Consider the following 25883-nt stretch of genomic DNA (forward strand, 5'->3'; position numbering starts at 1 on the left):
ATTTTAAAGTAATTTTCTCAAAAATGATAATGCTTTTTAAAATATTTTGGGTATTTCCATGTGACATTAGGCTAGGAATGAGTAAAGTGGAGTTGAATACTATCCTAGTTATATAGCTCTTTAGCCTCAGCACTGTTCTGTGTCTCTCCCTACTTTTTACAACAAAGTCCTTTCATTGTATCCTTTTTATGCTCACCACTTTAAAGATTAGACGTTATTAGGTTTTGATCTAAGGAAAGCTTAGATATATCTTAGGTCCACTATTTTCCCTTTCAAATTTTAGGTCACTATGTGTCTTCTACTTAGTTCAAAAAATGTAGCTCATACCACATAAAGCATTTATCCTTCCAGAGTACAAAAAAAGAACCATTTTTAAAAATGCATTCAGATTCTCTGAAAATTTCATGAGCTATTCTAAGAGTTAAGAGTATTACACTTTAGCCAAGCTCCCTTACTGTTTGGTGAAAGTGTGTATGTGTGAGACGATCTTATTACCCTGATTGGAAATACCAAGTCCTTCCTAAGTTGACAAGCTTTACCTAGAAGCAGTAGATACTTGAGGAAAGTCATGAGCAGAGTCAGTAGAGACCCCCTAGGAGAGCCTACAGAATCGGAATCTTTACAGTGTATAAATGAGAACATTATTACATTTCTGAAAGAAACAGTATACTACAACAAGCCTATATAGTCATGTGTCACTTAATGACAGACACATTCTGATAGCTATGTCTTGGAGGGATTTCTTTGTTATGCATACATGATAGCATTGGTCTTTAGGCCTCTCCTCTTGATGCAGTCAGGAGACATGGGAAACATGAGCTGAATAAGGCTGTTGCCTTATTATTATTAACATGTCATACTGTTCTTCAGTAATTTTTTTATAAGTAGAAGGAGTACATTCTAAATAATGATTAAAAATATAGCATAGTAAATATAGCATAGTAAATACATAAACCAGTAACTTGGTCCTATGTTCATATCAAGTATTGTACTACTATACATAATTGCATATGCTGTGCTTTTATATGACCAGCAGCACAAAAGGTTTGTTTATATCACCACCACACGCATGTGAGTCATGTATCGTGGCAATAGGAATTATTTTTCAGCTCTAGCATAACCTCATGAGACCTCACACTATCATGGTAAGAGTGATTGACACCTACATTGGTGTTAGCATGTGTCCACTTGCAGCAGATGCCATCATTCCCCAGTCTTTCATTCCCATTTCAGAGTCCTTGACCCATCCAACTGCCCGTACCTTGATGTTTTGTGTGAAGATTTTTTTTTCTTATTGCTGGATTCTACTTTATGACCAACCAAAATGTTCTCCAGGAGCTGCCATCAACAAATGATTAATAGGAAATTAGAATATAAAGACACCAATTTTTTCACTCTTTAGGTGGATAATTCTGAGGTGTGTGTTCAGCTTTTATTCTCATAATCTGCCAAGTGGATGAAAATCCAGTCACTCATAATGGTAATTGGTTTAAAAAATATCTCCTTTATAGGTGAGCTTTGTTTCTTCATCTTATTTTCCCCCACACCCCATAATGTTCCTTTCCCTTTCCAAATCAGAAACTTATACTGGATTTTTGTTTTAGGATCAACATCTGGAGAAATCGAAACTAAAATAACAATATTGCCTCTTTCTTCTAATTCACCTTCTCAAAACAGTTTATAAAGGATTTGAATGCAGTTCAAAGTGGGACAGGGAACTGAAGTTAAAATATACCTTCACAGTATCCTAGTATCTAGAAACAATAACCTATTATTGTTACTAATCCCATGGTGCTCTCAGCTATATGTGGTGTACCTTTGATTCTGGATTCAGCTTGACTTCTAGTTCTCACAAGGTTGGTATATTCCAATTTCTTTATTCTGAATTCTACCACCGGAAATACAGAACCCCCTTCCCCCTGATGTGACTTATGCCAAGTCCACACAGGATTTGACATCAGTGCAAATCTGGTCTTCTCAGCAGCATTGTAAATAAGGGGACCTATGGAACTAATGAGATACTGGTGAGCATTTGGATCTGTCCCTTTAATTCTTGAAACTTTCATTTGGCCAAGGAGTTAAACACAACATTAATAGAATAGGCATTCTATTACTGATTTTTTTTCCTTTGCCTAATGGTCCAGTTAAAATATCAAAATATTTTTCATTAAAAATTATAGTAAAAAATGTTTATTATTTCCCTTTGTCAAATTTTTAAATTATAAATAAATTTGATGAACAAGTATGGGGCTCTTGTTTTTTGAGTAAGTTTCATGTTTATTTACAGTTCATCAGGCTGCACTGGCGGAGCTAGATGCCCAGCGTCCTGAAGGTACCAGTGTTAACAGTTATCTGTGAGGCAAGGAGAAAGAGAACTCTCCTAGTTTTCTTTTCTCTTTAGCCAATAATTAATATTTTATTTGGTAAAGATAACATACTAGTAAATTTGGTTTTGATTAATACTATTAAATATATGATTATCCAGACCTAGAAGTTATGACTGCCTTTTTCAAGAATGGGACGTAGGGGGAAGGAAATTAGGCGTGCCAATGACCTGGTTACTATTTTTTCTAATTTCATTCATAAATGTAAGAATGGGCTTATAGGTAACATGAATAGATTGTTATGGTTCTTTTTTATGCCTGATTGTACATGAGAATTACCTGGGTAACATTGGAAAACCCTCCCTACCTTTTCCGGAGATGATTTAATTGGCCTGTACATCCATAGTTTATGTAGTTCTTAGGGGATTGTTGTCTGCCCCTGGGATGGCAACCACCTGCTAGAAGAAGGCACTAGTTATTAAAGGATAGAGTACTGACATTGGAGCAATAGAATCTGAGTCCTAATCCTGGCTCTGCCACTTAACTTCTATAGAATTGTATCAGTTCTTAATAGAATATGGTTATTGTTATAACTAAACTCAGATTGTTTCTGCTCTAAGAATCTAAGACTCTAATTATCTCCTTCCCCAAAGAAACTAATTTTTAATTCCAGACATTTATATATACTTTAAAATGCAATATATTCCATATATGTATGATATATCAAAATACATTCTACTTTCATATATAACTAAAAAGAACAAATAGAAAATATAAAAATATATAATATACATATGAATCTGATGTTGTCTCTGACATCAAGGAATTCATTAGCTAGTGTGGAAGGTTGGAAATGTCTACAAGTTAATTTTAATAAAGAGTTTGATTGATGCTAGTAGATCACAGGAAAAAAATGGCTATAAGCAATTGCCTAATAAATAGAAAAATCACAACCTCAGAAAGAAACTGATTTGTGATCAGCCTCATGGCCCAGTTCAAGGTTAAGAAGCAGTATTTGCAAAGGCTCTGGAGTGCACAGCCTGATGGAAGAACAAAAAATAGTTCAGGGTGATCAAATTAATTAATACAATTAACAGAAAATTACAAAGACTTCCAGGACCAGATTGTGATGGGTTTTAAATACCTGAAACTCATTTTATTATAAGAGGAATAATAGATGTTTGACAATTGCAGTTTTATTTTACATTTTGAGAAATATTCCCTACATGCCCTTGGAGCTCCTTCTTGGGTCAGTACCCCAGGGAGCTTTTAATTGGTAAAACCAGGAATCAAACTCAAGTCTGAATGCAGAATTCATGAGGTCTTTCTACACCCTCACAGTATACTGCCTCAGGCTTTTCATATATGTTGTAATAAGCAATCCTTTCCACCTTACTGTGATTGATTGAATGAGATGGTGCACATATGATGTTTCACTGCATACTTGATACATACTAAGTACTCAGTAAATTACAAATTTATTTCCTGTGGTGCTTTTTCATCTGGAAGCCTCTGTGCCTATGTTCCCTCCAGCAATGCTGACTTGCAGACTCAGCATTTTTAACTGTAGTGCTTAGTTACATCTTGATTGACAGTCTTCTTTGTTCAAATTCTTAGTATAATTTCTCAGCTAACTCATGCAATTGAATTCAATATATATTTACTGAAATCTTCCCAGAGCTCAACACACCATGTAGGGGCCTTATATTAGGTGAAAGGGGATAATAAAAAAATGCGTATTTTTTATTTTGTATTACACACACACACACACACATATTCTAGGAGCTTGCAGTCCAATAAAGGGGACTACACATGTTCATAAGCATCTAGTACAAGGCCAGTGTGGTCGTAGTCTTGGAGGAAGAGAACAAGGTAGATGTGAAGTCTGATGCAGTTTTTTTGTCTTGTTTTGTTTTTATAATTAGACTTAGAATAATGGTTGGTTTAAGTTTGTAAGTATTTGACCATGAGTCTAAACAACTATGATTTAAAAATGGCAAATAAATTATGACCAAATTACATCTTAGGAAATAGAGAAAAATACCTCTGCAGTTTGTGAATTTTATCTTTCAATAACAATGCAAAACAAAAGGTAATTTATCAGTCATGTATTTGCACTACATTTCAACACAAGTGTATCCTACATATCAAAATATATTTTATAGAAGTTTTCATTTCTTCCAATAAATTACCAAGCCATAACCCTTGTCAGTTGCTTTAATATCTCTTAAATCACTGAAGAGGTTTACTCATTAAACATATTTATAAAAATGACAACACTGAAAAATCATCTCGGTTTTTTGATGAGCATTTTTTCTGTTTGTTCAATTTTAAATAATTAACTATTGTTATTCCTTTTCACAGTTACAGTTATTGTGGGAAAGTTGTAAGTTTCAGAAGCCTAAAATCCAGTAACTATTTTTACTAAAATTTGACTTCTTTATTGAGGTGCTCTTATCCTCTGTGCAATTTACACAAGTTACCTGATTCACAATATCTTATTCCCTCCAAAAAAGTAAAATAAATAAAATAACCCTGAAACACACAGCCTTTATTGATGAAAGAAAAGTAAACATGTCTACAAAATATTATTATTGATTGGGAAATTTACTTGAAAGGAAAACTTCAAAAAGAAAAAATTCAATTATATAATAATATTTTGTTAAGTTAAAGGAAAATAACTATATCCCTTTTATATAACACCAAGATATTGTAATTAAACTGCTAGCATCTTCCCACATACTATATTGCCTCAGTGTTCTCATCTGTAATGCAGTAATATGTATTGAGTAAAACTAAATCTGGCTTCCAACCTTAATTAAGAAAGTGCTGTTATATGCAGCAACACGTAGGCCTTACATTCCCAGAGCCCACTTAAGACATAAATTCTTCACTGCCTGAATTAATACCAGCACACAGGCACTTAAGGACCAGAATCCTCATCACTGGCTTATAATGTTTGATTGCTCATGTTTGGCAAGGTGCTCTAACTAACACTCTAGTGAATATGCACATAACCAAACATGTTGTTGATATTGCTTTCTACATCTGAGGGTTCCATGCAAGCAAAAGAAATCCTGAAGAGATGATAGAGTAATGGCAAGAATAACTTTCTGTGAAGTCAGGAAAATTACTGAAAGTCTTGAGATATAAATGAAAATTGTCCCTCAGAAATCTTACATATACTTTTTATTTAAGAAACATAATTATGGTACTCAAAAATAGTCTCTGAAAAGAAAATCGAGTGTATGGTAAAACTAAGAGGGAACTATTGAAATTAATAGTCTGAACAAAATTGTATTAAGGCATATGTTTTTGTTAGTGAATAGTAATCAAAATTTACTGGCAAATAACTAGAAGATACCTAGACTTATTAAAACTCATGTTCACTTATTTAGTACTGAGACAAAATTCTATTGCCAATCACTAATCTAGGCACTATGGGTAAGTCATAAACAAGAATAGTTGTTATTCTCAAGAGTAGTGATCATGGGATGGAACTGTAGCTCAGTTGGTAAAGTCCTTGCCTAGCATATGTGAGGCAATGGGTTTGAACCTCAAAAAATAAAATAAAGGTATTGTATCCATCTACTATAAAATATTAAAAAACAATAGTGATCAAAAATAAAATAAGTGTGCAAAATAAATTCAAACTGTAATAATATTAAAATGATGTGATATAATAAGAGACTGGTTAATGGACCATTACTAAGTTACAAATATCTCAGGTAATCCAAAAGAAACGAGAAGGACATGGTCATAAAATGGAGTGTAGATGAGGCAAGGACCTGATCTCATATAACTGACCCTTAGACTATATAAGGAATTTGGATCCTATTCCAAATGTAATTCTAGAAATTAGAGAATTTAAGCAGTAAAATAGAGGTACTTCATAGTCTCTGCCCCTTTTAAAAGTTCACTTGTGTATGTCAAAGATCACTCTGGCTGTGATGTCATAACTATGTTGTAAGGTAGGTGGGGAAAAAGAGGAAAGGGACATTGGAATAATTTAGTCAATAAATAAGGCTAATGTGCCCTTGGGCATTGGTTGTGGAGTTAGAGGCACATAGCAAGCACCTGCTAGGGGCAAAGTTAGACACTATGTAGACTTTTGATATTAATACAGAAGGTTTCAAAAAGTGAAAAAATCCCCAAATCAAAGTGTTCTATCCAATTTAAAAATACAAACAACAAACAAAACCCTGTTTCTGTTCTCCAGAAATATTATAAGTAGTTCCAGTTAGGATACTTCTAGGAGAAGAAAAGAGACCATAGAAACAAAAAGCTTATGAAATACTTAATGAATAGAAATCTGTGAAATGATTGTTGTGTGGAGACATAAAATAAAGTCAAGACTCTTGAGTTCTATATCCAATTGTATCACTAACCCAGTGTATAATTCTGAGGAACGAACTTTATCTTTCCAAAGTTCTGTCTTTTCATTTGTAAAAGAGGACTGTTATGAAAGATCACCACTAAGAGCTTAAAAATCTTTACCATCCCTATTAATCTTTTGCTTGGAATAATCATACATGATAAAAGGTTATACAATAACATGTTATAAATAATTTTTTCACCTAATACACAAAAATCTGGAATTTTGAAGAGTAATTTTTACTCATGAAACAGAATACTGTTTTATTTACAGAATAGTGAAGTTATAAAGTATTGACATGGCTATCTATTCTCCAAATTGGAGTTAATTTTCTAAATACTAGGCTCCAAAAATGAAAATATTGTTACATTGTTAAATAAAATGTTGTATATGTAAATCATTACATAACACCATATGTTAGGTAGTTCTTAAGTGCTTTGGAAGTATACATAATTTCCCAAGATATCCCTACCAGATAAATAATGTTTTTACATCCATTTCCCAGATGAGAAAATGAGATATAAATTAACTAAATTGCCTAAGGGCACCTCTTTTATAAGTGGGTGAGCTGAATTTTGAATCTAGGGTATCTGACTCTAGGTGTTCTACCATAAATGCTGTATTATATGTGAAGTTGATAAAGGAAGTTCTGTATTCTTTCTGTGGGAATTCAGCAGGGAAAAACAGTTCCTGGATTTTATGATATCTTACTCTCTGTGAGCATGAGAAAATAATAAACACTCAAGTCCATAGAAAGGAATTACAGAGAAATAAATAAGAAAATTTATAAATCAAAGAGTTTGCACTCAGCAGTTGATTGACTAAACTGGCTGGGCACACAATGCGGATTTGTCAACTGAATCCACATTAGGTTAGGTTTTAAGAGGATTCATTTAAAACAGACATTTTTACTCACTAACCATAGAGTGGTTTAGAAAATGCAACCTTCCTAAAAGTTAAAGGGAGAAAGGGAGAAGTGTCTTCTGGATATGTTCTCGAATAATCCACTAGGCCTGTATTTTTCATGGAAAGTACACATAAAACTTGGGCAGTTATATGTGTGCAAATCTCTGTTATATGTGTTATAAATCTCTGACTTACTTTAATCAACAAATTGGTTTACAACAAAAATGAATATGCTTGTCTCAAATAAGTACTTTATTTCATTGAACTGAAAGATATATAAAGGCTTTTTTTCTTCCAGATCCTTTCTGCCATAAACAATCTGTTGTGGGGCAGGTCACTCAGAAAACACACCAAGTCCTAGTTTTGTCCAAATTGAAGAGTATTTAGCCCACTGGCCAGTGACTGCTCCCCGCAGAACCCATAACTATCTCTGCAAGGAACAGACTCGAGCCTTGATATTTTAGGATATTTAAAGGCAAAAACCACATAGATGCAAGCAAGCAGGGGTATAGAAACTGAATAGAGCAGTTAGTGAAACAATACAATGGGTACATTGGTATTTTCCCTGGGACTTTCCAGGTTGGCATAGCAGCAAGCAAGCAGAAGGGAAGTGGGTCAAAATGGCCCAAGTTCAGTTCAAGTTGGTTACTAACATCTAGATAATCAATCTCTGACAAGGTACATTGCCCAAGAAAAATGGAAACCAAAGAGAACAATTTTATATTGTATAAGAATTGTTAGTTTATGTTGCCAAATATACAATGCTAGGGAATTGTTAATGGGTACAGAGGTGGGACTTTCCTATGAGAAAAGCATTTCTTATATAATATGGAATCTCAGGGTAAAATGGAATCTGTTTTGTCTTTGCCCATATAGCCTGGCCCATAACAAAACCAAACCCAATATTTTGTTTAGATTTTTTTTTTGATCTGATGAACTATTAGGGGTTATACAATAGAAAAGTTTTGAAATGTCAAATCTTAAATATAACTTGGTTAAACATTAAAATACTTTTGTATTATATAAGATAGAATGTATTTTATTAATATAGTGTTTTTTATTTAAATGATTTTATTTTTTAAATATATTACAGGAGAATGTATTACAATTCTTATTACACATATATACCAAATTTTTTTCGTATCTCTGTATATAAAGTATGTTGACACCCAATTCATGTCTTCATACATGTACTTTGGATAATGATGTCCATTACATTCTACCATCCTTCCTAATCTCTGCCCCCTCCTTTTCCCTCCCACCACTCTTCCCTAACTAGAATTCATTTATTACTCCCATGCTCCCCCTCTTAAATTCAATTATTAGAAAATGGAAATTTATTTATAATACACATGACAAAAATTTTGGCTAGCGTTTATAACTATTTTCTTGACTAAGTTAAATACAGAGTTTCTTTCCTGATATTGTGAATTTTTGTGAGCTCATTAACATAAAGACATAGAGAGTTAACCTTTACCCATTGTGTGTGATAAGTTATGTGCAATTATAAATACATAAATTATATTACATATCATCCTGACAAGCAGGTATTATTTTCATTTCCATTTTTAAAAAGAGTAAATTGAGACATACAAGGGTTAAATAAATCACCTTAGAAAATACCTGATTATTTGCATCTAAAATTTCTGCATCAAAATCCCTATATGCTTTCCATGATGATTTGGTCAATATCATTAGTAGTATTAAGTATTTTTAATAATTATGTTTAAACTGCACTTAAAGTTCACCTTGTTCTTTGCCCTGTGTCTAGTTAAATGCTATTTAAAAAATCATTTCTATTTACATTGGTATTTGTTCTTCTACCTCTTTTCCTGGCTTTTTGTCTTACTTCTGTTTAATAAGTTTGGTATGTTGTCATGAGAGTCTACTTTATATAAATTTGTTCTCCCTTGTCTGAAAGCTTCTGTGCTGTTTATTTATAAATATAAAATTCTTCAGGTTGTCATATGAAGTTCTTGATAACTGTGCTCCCATTAACTACCATATATATCCCTTCTTTTCTCTGTTAATTCTTCATTTCATTAAAGTTGGTTTCCTCTCTCACTAGAGGAACTTGTGATACTCATTTCCATATCCACATATTTGTTACTCATTCTTTTCATTCTTACTTTCCATCTAAAGTGCCTGTTAAAGTGTCATATCTTCAGGTGAAAAAGCCAATTTCAGCTACTCTACTACTATTAATGTGTTCCTTCTTAAAACTTCATGCATTTACTTTATATACCATCCAGGTATTTGATCACATAGCGTCTAATAGTCTCACTTAACGAGAGGTTTATACTCATTACCTGCTCAAAAATTATTCTTGCACAATCTCTAGCCTTATTTTTATATAATATGCTGTTAATAATTATACATATATTAAAAGTATTCCATTTGAAAATATCAAAAGTAAGAATTAGCTATAAACAGTTCTTTGCAATGGCACCATTAATGTTATATTCAGTATCCAGTCTGTAAAGATACAGAAAAAGAAAATTACATATGCATTCAAATTAAAATATGCAGTCAACCATGATAGCTCAACGTGTTCATCAATGTGACAATTTGAGACAAAGGTTGTAAAATTGCAGGCTTCAACGTGAAAGTGTGTAATTTGATTTATACCTTTTAAAATTCTCAGTAATTGATTATGTGTTTTTGATAGTGGGTATAGTACAAGATCATATTAATTCTAGGTGTCTTTTGTAAGAGCTTTTTCCCCCTAAAGAAAATGTATCAGAATGTAATTTAGCAATATTGATTGAATATAAAAATTTTGTTTTTATTTTGATGTTTTGGGAAACTAGGTGTACTGCCCAGGGGTGCCTAACCACTGAGCAATATCACCAGTCCATTTTTTTTATTTTGATATAGGGTCTCACTGTGTTGCTTAGGGTCTCACTAAGTTGCTGAGGCTGGCTTTGAACTTGCAATCCTCCTGCCTCAGCCTCCTGTACAGCTGGGATTATCAGCATGTGCCCCTGCACCCAGAAAAAAATTTGTTTTTATAAGTTATGGTACAACAAAAACTAGTAATTCATCTATTCATTCATTTATCAAATATTTACTGATCTCCTAATATATGCTAATCAGTGTCTTAGAGGATGAGAGTTTTTGTGGAAAGATTATTTTTCCTCAGGAGTACCCACAGTCTGGTGCTGAGATGGTTTCATTATTGAGACTAGGAAGTCAAACACCTGTATAATGCAGGCATTGAAATATTCAACATGCAGCTGGAAGAGAAGGAAGAGACATATTTGTGTATGTTGACAGTGCAATCACTTGGGTCCAGTAGCTTGTTTTGCCTTGGTGACGAGAGTATGTCCCAATTTAAGGAAATCTGATAATGCAAATGTATAGAATATGAAAGGGTTTAGAGTTGCATGAAAGGAAATCTGCTAAGAATTCCTTTGCTATATTTAAAATGTTTACACATGTACTGACAGATATAAAAAAGATTTACACAAAATTTTATAAGTATACAGCTTCCAATTAATGGCATGGATTTATAGCTCTATAATACAAAATCATGTCTACAGTTCCCAGTTTTCCAATATAATCGGTTGTTACAGGTTCATAAAATGCTGTGACTTATTTTTACAGAAGAGATCCTGCTTGCCTTGAAGATTGGATTATCCAAATACCAACTTATAGATGATCTGCCTGGGTATAAAATAGTGATTGAAAAATTCAGGTTCAGGTCAACAGCATTAATAATAGAATGGCTTTATGTGTGTGTGGAACTAGATATAAGCCAAATCAAGAGACTGTATTCTGATCAGACACATACATTTGTAAAACCTCTGTGTCCTAGTTTCTGCTGATTACAAAGCCACATAAAGCTATTCCAAGCAATGCATTGGAGTTTCTGAATCTTGAGTGTCTGCTGTTGCTGAATACAGCATTTTACCCTTGACTGTGCCCTTGTAATGTATGAGAATCTATCATATCCAAACCATGCTGGACAAATATAGATATTCTACTTCTACTACATAAAAGATGCTATTTAAGTTTGCTTCAATTCAATATTTATGGAACATTCCAGTGAAATATAGAGCAAAGGTTTTGGTAAGCTATTTTAAAATGTTAATAGAAAGTGGAATATAAAATATTATTTAGTAACTGCTTGGCTTGTACATATATCATGTCTGTGACATTAAGCAACTGTTATGGCCTATATCTTTTCATTTGTGAAATGAGAATTTTAATACCCAAAATGTTGAATATTTGTAAGACTTAAAGAGAATAAAATAGGTAAAACATAGATTTTGCCCACCAAGTGAACAAAAAATATGATTATTATACTGACTGCCAATATGCTTAATAACTCCAACTAAAAAAATTTTGAAGTATCAAAATGGCAGATCAGAGGAATCCACAGTGTTTTAGCACCTTCCCGAGAATGAATTAAAACAGCAGTTCTACAACAGCAAACTGAAATATGAAGAGAGTGGGAAACAGCTGGCAAGCAAATTGGGGAGCTTGCAACTAAGTGAAAACCAAAAGTATTGGTTTCTAGAATAGAAAACTAATTAATAAGGCAACAGACAGGCAGTTTTGGGTGTGCTTTGGCTCAGTGGGGGAGGAAAAGCTCCTCTCCAATGAGCTGAAAGACATTCTCCCACTGAATTTAAGAAAAACAAATACTGACCAACATATCCACAATCTGAACAGAAAGTAAGTTCAGAAAACTTGAACTATGTTCAAGTACTCCAGCTCTTTGGCTAGAAAGAGACTGGCATTGACCAGTAAAGAAGCAGGGAAGCACTGACAACTTGATGAGACTTTTTTCCTGAAGTTTCCTAGCTTGTCAGCTAGGAATCCCTACAGTGTATATTCACTTTTAGCTCCTTTTTTTTTGAATACCCAAGACTAAACAACCACTAAGATTGGGACTAAGTCTAGCAAGAAACTCCAAGTGGTTGGTTGATCAGTTTGCAGAATGGTAAAGAATAAAGGGAACTATCATTTCAATTTTGTGGTATAATTTTTGGAATAAGTAGCATGGCTGATTGGGGGATAACTGGGTCAGATCAGGGTTAGACAAAAGCAGAGAATCCTTATGGCACCGTCTGAAGCCCAGAAGGGGCTGGAGGATAGATGGATGCACCACATATACCTCTCCCCAGCACATCGCCAAGAGTTATCAGAACAAGGGAGGTGATGCAACACAGATCAGTCAGTCTACTGACAGCAGGTGAAGGAGCTGGACAGCTGCCCTGAGAGACTTGTAGTCCCAAGCCCTGGGCAAAATAACAAAGCCATTTTGAGAGTGAAGTCTACTCTGTAGCTGAAAATGAGCCCTTCCAATCCCCCTAGCAGAGGCCACCAGGAAGACGAGGGCTGAACTCAGCCTCCAGGCTCCCCAAACAAGTTTGACTACTTGAGTCAAAACTGAAAACCAATAGCATGATGTTGTCATCATAGAAACTGCCTCATAGTTAAGGATTTCCAAAATAAAATCCTAGAAAGAAAGGTCTATATTACAAAACCTCAGCAAGAAGGAAAATCTTCCACATGTTAGTTATTTCATTAACTGATTCGTAATGTTTCCCCACAGTTTGTGTTTTGCCAGGGTTCTAATTTTTATGGAGTTTGTCAATTAATTAGGTCCTCCCTAGACACCTCATCCTTTCTTTTCTATTTCCATTCTAATTCCCTCTTCTGTATTTATTTTATTCTCCCAATGTTTACTTCTGTCTACTTCTTTTCCTTTTTTGTTTCTGTTTTTTCTATTTATTTTTCTAATCCATCTTCTATTTCAATTTAGTGCACTATCATTAATGGCTGATCTCTTCAGCCTATTCTATGTTACTTCTCATCCACAGTTTTCCTTTGTTAGTAAACTTGTTGAGATAATTAGTAATAGCATTTATAGTACATGTTGATATCCAGTTTACTCTTAAATTACCATTATTATTTTAATGAAATATCTCCTTTTAAAGAGGCATTTGTGGTTGAAACTAAGACTTTGCTTATGCTGATTGGATGCATTGGAGCTAAGATATACAACCAACTTAGGACTTATTATAAAATGATAACTACTCACCAAAGGACTTCAACTTTAAAAATAAGGAATTAATCTCAACAGATATGTAAATCTAGGACATTTTATATCATGAGGGAAAAGGCTATGAAGATATCTCCAAAAACTTTACAGCCTCTCAATATCTAAATTCATAAGTATTGATGTGGATGAAGTCCCAGAGAAGTACCTGAACATAGTTGTGTTAAAATGATTAGCAAACTAAAAGAATATCTAAAGAATGAACTAAAAGAGAAAATACAGGTTGCAAAAGGGAATTACAATAAAGAGATGGGAATTTGAGAAAAAAAAGAACCAAAGAGAAACCCTAGAAAGAAAAAAAAAACATAATCAACAAATCAAAAACTAAATTCAGTTGGAAGTCACCAATACATTGGACCACCTTGAAGGCAGAGTTTCAGGCCTTGAACACAAGGTATATGAATCTGGGGCAATATTAACTGAACAAACAAGAATAATTGGAATGATTGAAATATAGCCTAATGGAATCAATAAACTTTCAGTGAAATAATAGTAGAAAATTTTCAAAACCTTGTAATAAAATGGACCTCCAGATACAGGGGCACGTAGAACCCAAATAGACAAGATCAAAATGGAATTTCTCCATGACACATAACAAATACCTGACATATAGAACAATAATAGAAATTAAAGCGCCTCAAGAAAAAAAAATGTCAGGTTACAATTAGAGGTAAATCAATAAAAATAATGTCTGATTTCTCAGCATAAACTCTAAAATCCAGGGGGGATAGAAACAAGGTATTCCAAGTACAAAAAAACAAAACAAAACAAAACAAACAAAAAAACACACCACCTAACCAAGATTGTTGTATCTAGCAGGGCTATCTTTCAGATTTGCAGAAGAAATCAAAACCCCCAAAATAAGAATAAACTAAAAATATTCATGTCTACTAATCCAGAATTAAAGAAAATAAAAGATACTACACAAATGAGACCATAAGAACAAACTGCAGAACTCCCAAAAGGAAAATTCTCAATGAAGAGTAGTTAAGCAAATGAGAATTAGGACTGAATTTAAACATAAATCAAATCATTAGAAAATATTAATTTTCTTTCTGTAATACACTGAATATAAATGGGCTCCACTTTTCAAATAAAAAGCATAGACTGGAAAATGGATTGAAAAAAAAAAATCCAACTGTGTGTTGTTTGGAAGAGATTCATTTCATAGACAAAGACACCCATAGGCTAAAACAGGAAGATAGGAAAGAATATTTTGTCCAAATGGAGTTTGAAAGCAAGCCAGAGTATGTGGGCTCATATCCAACAATACACATTTCAATAAAAAAAATTAATCAGAAGAGAAAAAAATATTTATTTCACACTGGTAAAGGAAACAATCGAAGAAGAAGATCTAACAATAAGCAATATTTATGACCAAAATGTTGGTGAGTCTAAGAACATGAACTCCATGTTTATGAATAATGAACCAGTAACATATAAATTAATTTTTAAAATGAAACAAAATGTAGGCTTTGCCTATTCAGTAAAATTTATAATGTATAAATCAGCTATAGAAATACCAAAAATATTTGACAGTGTGACATTCACAATTGTCAAATTGAAGTATGGATTGTAAGTTTGTTACTAAACCAGCAAAAGATAGTATGTCAAACTTTACTGAAAAGACTGAGCACTTGAAACTTTGACAGTATTGAGTGAGTTTGGTTAAAATGTTCCTATTATGCATACAATTCACTTTATAATGAATTTATTCTTTAATTCAAAGTTGTATAGCATGTCTTGCTTACTTTTGTAACTTTTACTTGTCAACAAATGTGACTAGCAGAAAGTAAAATCATTAGTTAAAACCATATTTATCAAATCCCAGAAATCTGCTTTCATTTTAACAGTTATTTATAATCAAAATACCATCATCAGTTGTCCTTTTAAAAATGTGATTCACTTCATTCCTGCCCTAGATTACAAAATATGCATGCTGTTCTGAACACTAATGCACCTTATGGTGACAATTCAGATTATGGATTATAATAGTGGTCAGCTTTAATTTTGGCTCTCTTACCATATGGCCTTGAATAGGTTTCCTGGTTACCTAGTGCCACAAAAGAAACCATCCCCAAACCTAATCACCTAAAATAACACCAGCCATTTATTTTGCTTACAAATCTATAAATTGACCAAAGTACAACAAGAGTAACTCATTTCTTCCCCATGGAGAATCTGCTCGAGTATTTGGTCTAGAAAACCTAGAGTACCACACTTCATATAGCTCACTTACCTGGCTGAAAATTAATGTTGGTGTCAACTGGGAACTCAGCCATTGCTGAGAGCCCAGAAACTAAGTTCTTCTCCACCTGGTCCTCTCCCTGGCTGCTTGACCCTTATCCTGGAATGGTGGCCTGTTTTTCATAGTAAGCATCCCAAAGAATCACATAGGATGTCATATAGAGTCATTTCACTCTAGTCACATGTGTACCAGATTCAAGAGGAAGCAACAGAGATAGGTATTATTTCTTTGTGAAAAGAATGTCTGGGAGACATTATCAGAAAAGCAGGTATATAGTTCAGATGATATCGTTGAGGCCATTTTTGGAAAGCACAGTCTTTCATAGTACAATACTTAAGATCTCTTGATCTTAAGTAGCAAAATGGATACATTTCTGATCCCTTTTTTATATTACATTTATTAAGTCCTCCCAAAAAGCTGTGAGTTGGGTTCTATCATTTATACCAGTGTCAGTCCACTTATTGTAGATTGGGTGTATTTCTGTTGTAGAGTCTGAGAAGTACAAGATTCAGGTGCCAGCAGACCTGTCTGTTCAGAGTATCCCTCCTAGTTGCATTAGCCATCTTCTCATTCTGTCCTCACGTGGAAGCTAGGAGTTCCTTGATCTTCTCCCTCCCTTCCTGTTGGAGATTTTGGCTTCAACATAGAGTTTTGAAGGGAAACACAAACATTCAGACCACAACACCTATTTTACAAATGAGAAAACTTATGCACAGAAAAATAAGTTCCTAGAAGTGAGAGTAAATAAAATACAGAAACAGAAATAAAAACCGTGTAATCTGTTCTCAAAGTCTACATTATTTTTCTTTGAAGTCAGTTTTTGTAAGTGTAATTAAAACACTGCATACAAAGCTCTTATTAGTAACAACTTACCTAGATTTGCCAATATTTGTGTGTATAATGTCCCTGTTTATTTTATAAGTTAATGTGTTAAATAGTAATAAGAAGAAACAAACAGTGTATGGTTTGTTTCCTCTAGGTTGGTATCCTCTTCTTTATGAAATCAATGTTTAAATCCTCAATGTTAGTCTGAAATCTATCTAGGTTCCATTTTTTTTGGTTAATTTCTTTATTATTTGGTATGTTAAATAGAATCAGATTGACATAGATGCAGTTTAGGAGTAAGTTCAGGAGTTGGTAGTTTCAGGGATTGCTTTCCCAACATGCTTTCTCTTCATGTTCTCCTGAATATTTCTGCTTTTCCATATTTCCTCTTTAAAATCCCTTGGCTAGAAGGCTGATGCTTCATTTACTTGATTGTGCCCTTCTGCTACTACAAATCCAGGACCAAGGGAGACCAATACAGAGAGAAAAACTAAATGTGATGTAGGTTGACTCAGCCCTCTTGTAACCACAGTTTCAGTGAACAGAGAAGGTTTCCATCCTTTGGAATTTTGCCTCCCATGGGTTTCCATTATTGGCCATTGCCACTACTCTGATTGCTTTAGGGCTAGGCAGTAGCTAGGGAGAAAAGAAAAAGGGGGAGTAGAGATTTTCACATTCTGAGCATTAGAACTTCTGATTTCCACTCTGAAGCAAAATCAGCTTGCTTGTCCTGGATCTCTGTGACCTCAGTTTATTCAGGCTATGATAAGGGGTATGTAAAGGAGAGTGGGGATGAAGGGAGAGAGGAACAGTAAACTCATCACCAGCTCAGCAGGACTTCACAATTTCATCTTCAATATGTCTATGTGTAGTAACTTTTCAGAATCCTCAAATAGCTGATCGGTATATCATTCCTAGATTTTATAGTTAAATATGAAAAAGAGAGTATAGTATGTGTGGCCCAAAACCAGAGCTTCTTTCTTTAATTCTTAATCATGAATGTCATATATAACTACAGTATATTTCTGTAAGTCTAATGGCTTTTCTATTCAAGAGAAAGTTCACCTTAAATATTTGTTTCGTGGCAGCAACAGGAAACTGAAATTAATAACAGGATACTTATGTATACATTTTCTCATGTTGTCTTTATAGTGCTCCACCCACCCATTCCAGGAAGGTTAGGTTGAATATTTTAAAGCACAGTACACATGCTTATTATTTATAGACTTGTATTTTGTGACTTTAAGATTTTCTTTCTATTGTTGTTTGTAGAATATTGTGAGAAAACAAAATATTTATGCTTGTTTACCCTCAAGTTTTAGAGATATTTTCTTTTTATCTTTCAATTCCTTAATCTGTTTTCTGTCTTCTCTACTTAACATGACAATGAAATTTAACTTCCACAATTATGCAGCAGCATCTAGGAAAACAACAAGAAACTGCCTTTGACTATTTGTTAAATTTCTTCCATGAATTCTAGTACAAAGCGATGCAGTTCACATACTTATCTGATAAGTCATTCAGGTTTATCAAAACTTATAGCCTATAGAATACCAATGAAGGAAAGGTGTTCGTTTATATAAATATCAGTTCCTGCCACACAGGTGCAATTTAATATTTCATCAAATGGTAAGAACTGCACAGCCTGATATGCCACCTGGGATTTCTTATGGTCTTTTGTCTTCCAGGTCTCTGATAATGGGGATAGGAATAGAAAGCTACTAGTAATGTATAGCCCAGTCATTTGATTTTTAAAATAAAGTATGAATAAAACAAGTTTGTGAGAATATTTATTTGTTGGATATTATAGATTCACCATTTATAAAGTGCATAGAATTTATTATTCTGGTATTCTTGCTACATTTATCAGTAGGTATAATGAAATATAAAATCAAATCATTTCATGAATATATTATAAATAATGATTTGCTTGTAATTTAATTATTCTGAATTGAATATACTCATTCCAGATTGCATGTGAAGAAACTAAGGTATAAGCTTATTTTCAATATGGTTGGTTATTATTAAAGGAAAGGAACAACACACCAGGTGAGGAAGGTCTATCTGTCAATATAAGTTGTTAATTTTTATAAGATGAAAATTAAGTGGCGAAATGATAGTTTACTAAGCAGTGGAACTTAGTATGACTAAATGCATTCATTTTTTAATTTGTTCTAATTAGTTATACTAGAAATGCCACTTTCACTTTGAGCTAGCTTTTCTTTGGGAATATAATGAGGTGTGGAATCAGTCTATCTAACCATATGTCTGTGTTCATCTACAAGAGATACTGCCAATTATCCAAGTAGTTGTACGAACTTAAACTTCCACAGCTATATGAGAGTTCACATTGATCCATACCCTCACCAACAGTTGTTATCCTATTTTTCTTTCATCTTGGACATTCTCGTTGATGGTCCTAGTATTGCACTGTACCTCAAAATAAGTTTTAGATTTTGTCTTTGAGCAACTAAGTGTAGTAGATAGGAGAAAGACTGACTTATGGAAGAAAAAGAGACATAGAAGAATAATAATTTAGATTAACTCAGTTATCTGATTTTTTGTCACCAGAATGGACTAATATACAACACCTGAAAGAAACATCTGAAAGAAAACCAATGCAAAACTATATGAAAAAGTCACTTTAAGATGTGAGAAATCAGATAGCTGAAAGAAGATTTAAAAAAAGAGAGAGAGCTCCATAATTGTTTCACCTTACTATCTTGAAAAGATTTTCAGGATGTAGCACAGGGAGGGAGGACCCTGACAAACACTGGTAGATTCTCTCCTTGTATTGTGGATTGAGAGAACAGATCTGATACTCTAAGGAGAAAAGGAAGGAACCTAGATTTCACAATATGGAGTATCGAGATAACACAATGCTGTTCTGAAAGTGAGTTTCATAGAGCTGCTGGGTTCTCTGTGTGTATTCACCCAAACTTTGCTAATGAACACACCAACAAAGGAGATAAAAGTGGTCATAAAATGTATGCAAGGATCCTAAAAGAAGGAAGAAAGAGGCAAATCGAATACTAAACAAATGGGACAATTGGAAAAGGGATAGCAAGATAGATTTAATGCATACCTGGGTCAGTAATTGCACTAAGTACAAAGATTTCAATTAATGTACAGAGATTAACAGATTGGATTAAAAACAAATATAGAAAAACCTCAGACCCAGGTATATGCTACCTACATGAAACTTACCTTTAATCTGAAAATATAAATAGGTAAAAGTAAAAGGAATCAAGGAAACAGATGGTACTGGGAAAACTGGAAACCATATGCAGCAAAATGAAATTAAACCTCTGTCTCTCACCATGCACAAACTCAAAGTGGACCAAGGACCTAGCAATTAGATGAGAGACTGTATACCTACCTAATAGAAGAAAAAGTAGGCCAAAACCTTCATCACATTGGGTAAGGCCCCGGCTTCCTTAACAAGACTCCTAAAGCACCAGAAACAAAATCAATAAATGGGATGAATTCAAAATAAAAAGCTTCTTCTCAGGAAAAAAAAAGTGAGATGAAAAGAGAGCCTACAGTATGGGAGCAAATTTTTACTACATGCACATCAGATAGAGCACTAATCTCCAGAATATATAAAGAACTCAAAAAACTTAATACCAAAAAAAAAAAAACAATCAAATGGGCTAAGGAACCGAACAGACACTTCTCAGAAGAAGATATACAAGTGATTAACAAATATATGGAAAAGTTTTCAACATCTTTAATAATTACAGAAATGCAAATAAAAACTAAGATTTCATCCCATGCCATTCAGAATGGCAGTTATCAAGAAAAAGTATTGGAGAGGTTGTGGAGAAAGTTACACTCATACTTTTCTGGTGTGACTGCAAATTTGTGCAACTATTTTGGAAAGCAGTGTGGATATTCCTTAGAAAACTTGGAATGGAACCATCATTTGACCCAGCTATCCTACTCCTTGGTCTATACACAAAAGATTTAAAATAAGCATACTAAGTGACATAGCCACACCAATGTTTATAGCAGCTGAATTCACTATAGTTAAACTGTGGAAGCAAACTAGATGCCCATCAATAGATGAATGGATAAAGAAACAGTGGTATATATACACAATGGAATATTAGTGTTAAAAGAATAAAAATATGGCATTTGCAGGTAAATGGATGGAGTTGAAGAATATTTTGCTAAGACAAATAAGCCAATCCTAAATAATTGAAGGCTGGATATTTTCTCTTATTAGTGGATGCTGATCTGTGATTGGAGGTTGGGCATGGGACGAATGGAGGAACTTTATATTGGGCAGAGGAAAGGTTATGGGGGTAGGAAAGATGGTGGAATGAGATGGACATCATTACCCTAGGTATACGTCTGAGTGCATGAATGCTGCATCTCTACACCATGTACATCAAGAGAATTGAAATGTTGCACTCCATTTGTGTATGATGAATTGAAATGCATTCTGCTGTCATGTACAATTAAGTAGGTCAAATAAATAAAATAAAAATAATTTTTAAAAAATAAAACAAAATATAAAAATAGTAAAAAAAATTAGAAAAACCTCAGACCCAGGAGTGTACTACCTACATGGAACTTACTTTTAATCTGAAAATATAAATAGGTTAAGAGTTAAGGAAATCAAGGAAACCTGGAATTGTTGAATTATTGATTATGGTAATCAATATGTTGATTACATATGTCAACATTTATTGACATGTTGTGTACATATGTCAACATTTATCAAATTGTACACTTTGTAGTTTTTGAATAGCAATTATATCTAAATAAAGCTGTTAAATATTATGAAATTGTAACTCAGTGATAGAATGCTTGTTTGGCATGATGAGGCACTGGGTTCAATTCTCAGCACTGAATATAAATAAATAAACACAATAAAGGCCCATAGATGACTAAGAACAATCTTACAAAAACGTATGGTAAATATGAGACGTGGCAAGACTAAAATTTTACAGCAGTGGAAGGTTAGTTTAGAAAAATAGATGTGAGTCTAACTTTGAAGAAATTTAATTAAACATTAGAGTTTAGTCTCTATTCTAGAGACCAAGTATTGATATTTTTTATAAAGGAATACATAGCATATACTTTAGGCTATGTATATCAAGAGCCAAAAATCAAATTTATCTTGAAATTATACATATTTGCTGTACAAAATCAGGTACTGAGTCACATTTAGCCAAATAACAATGATTTGCAATTCCTGCTTTAGAAAATAGAGCAAAACGGTCCTTCTTCATATTTAGAAATGTAATCTGTGTTAACTGTGGAGTGGACTTGAACAGGGACAAAATAGAGACAGTTAGACCTTAAATGAATGTAGTAGTCCTAGAGATGTGAATTTAAATTATAGATTCATATTACTGTAGAGAGAAGCTATAATAACTAGAGTCATTGTAGGCAATGAAGGACTGAGCTGAATATCTATATCTGTATAGCTTTTTCTAAAAGAAGCAAATAGTGCCACATCAGGTAACTTTTAACTTTCCAACAGTATTCTGTACACTACTGACACATGTTGGAAACTTTTCTTATCTTGGTTGCAAGCAATCAACCAAGAAGTGCTTTGTTTATTTTGCTTTCTGGAAGCAGAAGCTTACATACCTTATAAACAGAAGCAATGGAGTAACAGAAAGAATAAAAGGTATATAAAAGTGCAGTGAAAAATGTTCAGAACATAAAGTACTGATATCCCATTTTTAGCAGAAATACAAGCAAAACCAAACCAAATGGATACACAGAATGCTCATTCCAAATAAAGTTCTTGTGATCTCACAGTGTTAGTAAATTCAGAATTTATTCTTTTCACTCATTCAATTTTTCAAGCATTTATAAAAACTAAATATATACTTGCAATCTACTATGAATTGTATGTACTAGAATGGTAATGCCCATTTCTGCTTTGTGGCAGTCACAGGAACTTAAGGTTACAGATGCAATAAAACAGTTATGACCTATTATGGTATGAGCTGATGAGGTTTAGGTTATGTACTATTAATGTATGCTATATAAAGAAAATATAAATGCCTAGGACAATGGTATTTTAAGATTTTGTCAGCAGAATTATTTGTGTGTATGCATATATGTATATGTGTGCAGTAGCAAGATAATCCAAATATACATAGATAATAATTTGAAATGGAAATCTGATTTTTAAATAGCTAGGTCACCTTACAATATTTATTCTTTTTCTGTCATAGTTAAATCACTTTCAAGATACTAACTACTTTTATCTCTTACTTATTATGCAAAGATTCAGCAAGGAAAAAATTATAAATTTATAGTTAAGATAATGGTACCATGATCACAGTGTGCACTGAATACACATGTATGATTCTCTACAGAAATTTACTTAACAAAGTAATCATACACTGTCCAGTTCAATTAAATAATTATATATTGATCACCTACTATATGACGTGCACTAAGCACTTTGCCAACCTGTTCTCCCACAGCTTACAGCCATCCAATAAGTATTTGCCAAAGAATAACTAATGTGGATGGAAATGGCTGAGATTTATTGAGAAACTAAATTTTTTTAGGAAGTATAGCTTTGTTAAAGAAGTGAGACCTAACTCCTGATGTGGAGTTAGCAAACCAGGTGGGTCAAAAGATGGTGATAGAGAAGAGGTTTTTCAACAGAAGAAAAGGCTGAAAGCAAAAGAAAGAGCATGGTGAATTTATGGAAATTAAGGGAGCCCCTCATCAACTCATTCATTTATTGCCCAATACTCACAGAGGGCTTCGAATGCCTGGCACTCTTCTAAGCCCTGGAGAAGCACTTCAGTAAGTAAAACAGACACAAATCTCTGTTTAATAGAGCTCACATCCTCATGAGGGATAGTTTCTAAAATTAAATATGTCATGTGTCAGGTATTGCTAAGTCATTTGGAAGCAAGAAAAACAAGCGAAGGGTAATATGGAATATTGTGGTATGGTGTAGCAGGAGTTGCAGTTTAAAAAGGGGATCATGCAAGGAAGCTTCACTGATACTATGTTGTTTAAAAAGAAGACCGGATATAAGGAGGGAGCAAGCCTTATGCATAGTTGGATAAGAGCAGTTGGTAAAAGCAAGCTTTCTAATATGCTCTCTGTGACAGAAGCAAGCTTTTCTCTAAGCACAGAAGAAAATTCTAAGAGGAAATAGCATATTACCTTAAAACCTTTCATATAAGATGTATATGTTTAAAATCTTGTATTAGTTATTGCAAATAAATAAATACAATTTTTGTTGGCATAAAAATTAAGCTAAGAGCATACTACTTTATGTAATAAACAGTGTTTATGGCTAAAATTTGAAGAGCTGACAAAAGAAGGAAATATTACTTATCTGTCTTTAAAATAATATTTAAGTGATATTAAAAATACCATTGGAATGCTCTGAATTCAAGCTCTCCATTTAGATATACATATCTCTTTAAATTGGTTTATTAGATTTTTAATATTGTAATAGCTTAAAGATATTATTTAAGTGTCTCAAGAGGTTCCACTTTTGAAATTATTTGGAAATTAATAAAACCCCAAACATTTGGAATGGTAAATTGCATAATTAAGTAGATAATATTTATTTAATGAAAAAAATATAAATAAGTACGTTTTATTTAAAATTTTATGATATGTTTTCTTAATAATCCTTTATAATAAATTCAAACTTAGAAATTGCAGGCTTTTAAGGAATATTTTAATTATGAAAATGTGATCAGGGTTATCTATTATTTATATACTCTGAATTTCCACAGGTTTAGAGAAATATTTTGGTGACACAGTCCTTTTTCTTATTAACTTTTTAGCACTACCTTGTCATCAAGTTAGAGAAGAGACTGATGTTGGTGTTCATATGCCACCGCTGATTATTGATACTAATACTGAATAACTTCTTACTATGTAAAATTAATAATTTATAGTTATCTTAAATTAATAGATCATTTAAAATATTTTATAAAAAGTAAACATAAACTATCAAAAATAACATAGTTCTACCATACAAAAATGAAAAAAAATAATGTGTATTTTTTTTAGTTGTAGGTGGACACAATACATTTATTTTATTTTTATGTGGTGCTGAGAGTTGAACCCAGTGCCTCACACATGCCAGGCAAGTGCTCTACCTGATTCACAGCCAAGCCACCAGAAAAGAAAATCTAACTACTAACAGAGGTGTTAAAGACACATCAAGCCAAACTGAGGCTTTCTCCTTGCATACTTAGAAAGAATGAGGGGGAATGAAAATCTAAGTACACTTGAACCATATGATTTAGTTATTTAATGCCATCTCCCCAAACTCTACAAAATCATCTTTTTTACTGCCAATAATGGGCATCTTATCACTTAGATAAGCACTGATGTTTTGTGTGTAAGTGCATGTTTGTATGCAATAGCAAGGCACTAAGCAATATATTATACTGATCCTAAATATACAAATGCCTTAGGTATACTTTTAAAAATTAGCAAGCAACCTCAGCTAAAATATGTCATGGTTGTGATACTAATAGTGAATAGCTAATTACACATATTAGTAACATATATATTGACCTTTCTGTGTATCTGTGATGCTGAACTCTGATGTCTAAAATATGTATAAATTAAAATATGTTGTACAGAAGAACTCTAGCATAATAACTAAAAAGAAATTGTTTCTTCTGCTTTTACAGCTTGCAAACCAGGATTCTATAAAGCCTTTGCTGGTAACACAAAGTGTTCTAAATGCCCTCCGCATAGTTTAACCTACATGGAAGCAACATCTGTTTGTCAGTGTGAAAAGGGTTACTTCTGACCTGTAAAAGATCCACCTTCTATGGCATGTCCCAGTAAGTCTCTACATTTTGGATTTGCACATCCTGTTTCCAACCCTTTGGATTTCTTTATCTGAAATTTTAAAAATAAGTGAATGTACAAAATCCTGTATCATCAATGCCATTTGTCTTTGATAATAGTCAAGGAAAAAGCTGTCCTTTTCAGCATGGTTGCTTTCAAACACTTGTAAAGAAAGTATTTACTCCTCAAAATTTATACTGATCCTCAATATACAAATACCAGAATTGGCATGAGGCCCTGCAGATCTTCCCTAACCAAAAATCTGTCTTTAAGAAATTTCGGTAGTTTAAGACTACATGAGAAATTATAAATAAAACCTCT

General features: G+C 33.2%; 1 pseudogene; it reads left to right on the plus strand.

Annotated features, from left to right (window-relative positions):
- Positions 1-25617, plus strand: part of LOC143389226 (ephrin type-A receptor 6-like) — a 160474-nt pseudogene extending 134857 nt beyond the window's left edge.
- Positions 25618-25883: the final 266 nt, after the last annotated feature.

Source organism: Callospermophilus lateralis, unplaced genomic scaffold (assembly GCF_048772815.1).
Source record: "Callospermophilus lateralis isolate mCalLat2 unplaced genomic scaffold, mCalLat2.hap1 Scaffold_609, whole genome shotgun sequence".
Lineage (NCBI taxonomy): Eukaryota > Metazoa > Chordata > Mammalia > Rodentia > Sciuridae > Callospermophilus > Callospermophilus lateralis.